The sequence below is a fragment of the Echinops telfairi genome, unplaced genomic scaffold (assembly GCF_000313985.2).
Source record: "Echinops telfairi isolate 266 unplaced genomic scaffold, ASM31398v2 ScPeMD7_7424;HRSCAF=8462, whole genome shotgun sequence".
In the NCBI taxonomy this organism is placed as follows: Eukaryota; Metazoa; Chordata; class Mammalia; order Afrosoricida; family Tenrecidae; genus Echinops; species Echinops telfairi.
The window spans coordinates 46,885,117-46,889,437 of NW_022111324.1; the positions used below are offsets into that span (position 1 = coordinate 46,885,117).

A 4,321-nucleotide genomic window follows, 5' to 3' on the forward strand; every position below is an offset into this window, starting at 1 on the left:
GACAGGCTCTCTGCAGTGTGACTCCAGAGCCGAGAACAGTGGGAGATAAAGGCACACAGTGGGGGTGCAGACAGGAAGGAATCAAGAGCAGGAGAAGGAGCTTCCTGCCAGTGACCCAAGTACCTGGATCCCACACACACCACACGGGCACCGGAAGGGGAGAGAGTGAGCGAGCCAGCAAGGGAATGTGCAGTGTGAGTCCTGCACAGACAGCGGGAGAACATTCTGGAGCCCTCCTTGAGGCCAGGGTGCCTCCTTCTCAGGGCGGGCGGCTGTGGAGCCAGTGGGGACCCATGACTCTGGGCCGTGGACCCCTTGTTGAGTGGGCCTGCTCTTGCCGGCAGGCACTTCCTCTCCCAAGCCCATGGTTGGCTTCTGGGGTCTCCATCCATGGAGGCAGCCTGGGGATGCTTCCTTCCTCCTGCTGCCCCTCCCCCTCCCGCCTCGCTAACCGTCACAGGAAATGGCCTCACGGAGCCCTTGAGCAGCAGCCGGGGGCCCGCAGAGGCGCAGGGGTGCTTGAGCCACCTCCTCTTGGGGCGCAGTCCCAATTTATGGGGCCCCACTACTGAGCAGGGCGGCAGGGAGGTATTGGAGGCGCAAGGCCCACAGGCAGGGAGGTGAGGCCCCCTGAGCTGATTGGTGCATATGGGGGTGGTAGAGAGGTGCCTCCTCATCGGGGCGGGTGTTTCCTCAGCACCTGCTCTCTAGGCAGTAGCCCAGGGGACTCCAGATATGTCAGCAGCGCCCCCACCCCACCTGCTGGGCACTGAGACTCACGCTCGCCCTCTTGTGTCCCCTCCTCTGAGATGCCCGCCTGTCTCCCCTAGGCTCCACGCCACCCCAGAGCCACAGGTCAGCACCCACACCCCACACCCAGTACTCACGGAAGCAGCTACATCCCCCAGGCTGCGTCTTGCCAGCTGTCTGTCTATCGGTCTGTCTGTGAGGCGGAGAAGGGGTTCAGGAAGCCAGCTCCCTCCCTCCGCCCCTCCTCACTGCCACCCACGCACACCCCAGCTGCACACTGCCCTCCTGCACCTGCTGCCGCTGCCACCAGGGGTCGATGCTCCTGGCTCCGTCCCAGGGCAGGGTGGGGTGGGGGTGTGATAGTGGTCGCCCAGCATCTAACCCTGGACCCTTGGAATAGCGGAGGGGCTAGGGCTTCCCTGACCACACATCTCCCAAGCTCCCCAGCCCTCTTGCCACTTGTGCTGACCCTCTTCTGGGACTCTGGTGTGTCTGGTCTCTACATCCTGGCTGGGAGGTCATGGTCCAGCCCAGGGCACACCTGCCTGGAGCAGCTGTGGCTCAGACTGGTAGGAGGGGGGTGAATGGAGGGAGCAGGGGACGAGGGGGCAGGTGTGTGTGTGAGGCAGAGTGGCAGGGAAAGGCCCAGGCCCAAGGCAGCAAGGTCATTTCCAGGCCCTGAGCCACAGCCCTGAGCTGAGTTATCACCGACCTGAGGGCAGGCCAGCTAGCAGGGAGTGGACCACGCAACAACTTGCAGGAATCTAGGGGTTCCCCCAGGCCGCCAAGTCCCCCTAGATCTCCCCCCCACAACCCTGATACTGCCTCAGAACACTTACAGATAGATGACGGACAGTCTCTGGTCTTCACCCGGCGGGGTGGGGTGGGGAGGCCCACGTCCTCTTCTTCAATTGGATGTCTGGATGCCTTAGGCCTGGGGCATGGCTCCCAGCTCCAAGACCCCACTGTCTCCAGCCCTGGCCTGGCCCTGACAGGCCCCTTGCTGGCCAGCAGCTTGGCGGGTTCATGCTTGCTACTGAGCTCCTCTTACCTCGTGACATTCTTAACACCCTTCCTTCCCGGCCCCCCAGAACGCACAATCCGGACTCTCTCTTCCTCCCACTGCGCTGATTCAGCTGTCAGCCAGTGACAGCAAGAGAGAAATGGCGTACAATAGGCTTAGAGGGTGGGCACGGAGGAGGGGGTGGTGGGGAGGGGGCTGGCCTTCCCATGGCCCCCGGGGGGAGGAGGGAGGAAATAAAGAGTGAAGTTGGCTATTTCTGGCCTCTCGAGGCCACCCTTGGCACAGGGGCTGGGGCACCTGGGAAGAGGCAGACCAGACTGGGCAGTAGAGATGGGCACGGGAAATGAAGCAGAAACCTGGAAATCCCACTGCACTAGGTTGGTGACCCAAGGCTGGCCTCTGCTGCAATGACCCATCCCCCAACTGACTAATATTTCCAGAGACAGTGGGGGCCCTGGGGAGAGAAGAGAGATGGGGCTGGAGGAGATTAGAGAGAGGATTACCACCTCTGGGCTGAGCAGCAGGGTGCTATCAGAACAGGAAGCTGGGGTACCAGAGGAGAGGAGAGGAGAAGGAGGGAGGAAGGAGGAAGGGGACCAGAGCCCTCCCCCAGTGAGACCCCAACTGTCCCAGGTTTCCACGGTCCTGGACAGCCCTCCAGCCCCTCAGGAGACCATGCCCAGCAGTGGTCCCTACAGTCGGCAGCTAGGCTCTGGGGCCGATGGCAAGGAAGCTAGGCCCCAGGAGAGGAGGAGTGCAGATGGTGGGCAGGGAGGGGGGTGGGTTAGTGGTTGGGGAATTAGAGAAGACCCCAAGCCCGTTCTCTTAGGGTATGTTGTGGGGGGCAGGGGCATAGCCACTCCTTGCTTCCTGCCTCTCCACTCTTCCTGCTGACAGGTGCCTGGACAGAACAGAGGTATGTGGCCAGTGCTCGAGAGCCGAACGCAGACGGGGTGCAGCGCCCCTGGAGCAGGCCCTTTTGGTGGGCTGGGATGGGCTGCCTCTCTCTGGAGGAGGGGAGGCCTGGAGGTGCCTAGGGGAGACTTCTCTCCACCGCCCACACCCCCTGCCCCAGAATCTGCTCAGCCCTGGGTGGGTCGAGCCCATCTCCTTACTCCAAAGGCTGCCTTGCCTTCCTGAGGTGAGACTAAATACCAGGGATCCCCTGACCTCTGAGAAAGCACAGAAGGACCTGCATGTGACCTTGGGCAAGTTGCCCAGCCACCTCCTCTTCCTCGCCCTCTCCTGGTCAGCCTGGTGAATGATGCCAGGCTTGGGAGGCAACTGCCTTGGGCACAGCCAGGAACAGCAGGCTGAGGGGCTGGGGTGGGGAACAGCATCTGGCTGGCAGGAACCACATGTCCCTCGTCCCGTCCTCCTCCCTGCCAGCCGTCAGGGAGACAGTACCTGGGGCAGGCCAATCCCAGAAGTGGATCGTTTCTGGAGGGCAGAAGTCACCCGGAGACCTCCAGGCCGCACCGCCCCCCCCCATGTCCCAGGAGCCCCAATGGAGGAGAAGGCATTCCAGAGAGGCCGGGAGAGGTCCCCAGATTCTTCTGCTGCAACACGTCTAGCCCACCCATGCTGGTGTGCTCACCCTCTTGAGCTGGGGTTCCCTCCTCCCCCAACTTTTTAGCCTCCTTCCTCCAGGCCTTCCCCACCCCCAGGCCCTTCAGGGGGGACAGGCCTATCCAGAGTTCCCAGAAGTCATTTCTCCTTGGCAACACCCAAGGAGCAGGGAGCTCCCTGTCAGGCTACTCAGGGGCACAGGCAGCCACCCCATGAGCTTCCAAGGTGAGGAGGGTCTTGGGGCAGCGCCAAGATTAGGGGTCAGGACTTCTGGGATCTTCATTTTCCCTCCCGAGCTCCCCTCCTTGACCCATCTCTGAGAATGCCCAGGACCCCAGGTGGCTCCTCTGAGCTCCCAGCACCCTCCAATCCAAGGCCAGCCTAGGCCAGCTTCTTCCGCCCCATCTGTACAGGCCCAGGCTGTCCCTGGGCTGTGTGGGGGAGACAGGGTGCTGGGATCCGGCGGCTCATCCGGGAGGCAGGGAGAGTCCGGAGGAGATACTGGTGAGAAGGGCTGATAGGGAGAGGGGAGTGATACTGGGCCGGTCAGCTGAAGGCTGAGGAGGGAGGGGGCCCACTGCCCAAGTACCAGGGCCACAACCCCATGCCGGGCCATCCTGGCTGCTCACCCCCCCTCCCCCGCTGACCTAGTTTCCGGGCCATCTTTCGGTGCCTGCTGGTGCGGGGCATTTGCCCTTCCTCTTCACCCTGGCTGTGGGGGCCAGAGAGCTTGGCTGGCTCCTTCTCCAGTGGCCAGAGCTCAGGTCCCGTCCTGAAGGGCGTCAGGGCACCCTGCAGCCTGTCTCGCTCTCACAGCCTGGAGCCGGGCGCTGAGCATCTGCCCCACCATGGGGCCCTTTCTTCCCAGGGCCTCTCCATTCCCTCCAGGCTCCCACAGGTGTGCACACACCTCTATATATCCATCCAGACAGGTGTGCGCACTTCTTGGCCCACCCCGCCTGTAAACACACACACAGC

At 62.9% G+C, this 4,321-nt stretch overlaps 1 protein-coding gene across 1 annotated transcript in view; it reads right to left on the minus strand.

Annotated features, from left to right (window-relative positions):
- PTPN7 (protein tyrosine phosphatase non-receptor type 7) overlaps nucleotides 1-953 on the minus strand; it is a 10,349-nt gene extending 9,396 nt beyond the window's left edge. The window contains exon 1 of the mRNA XM_045298237.1: nucleotides 888-953. The gene's annotated coding sequence lies outside the window, so the exon portion shown is untranslated. The remainder of the gene's footprint in view (nucleotides 1-887) is intronic.
- Between the last annotated feature and the right edge of the window lie 3,368 nt (nucleotides 954-4,321).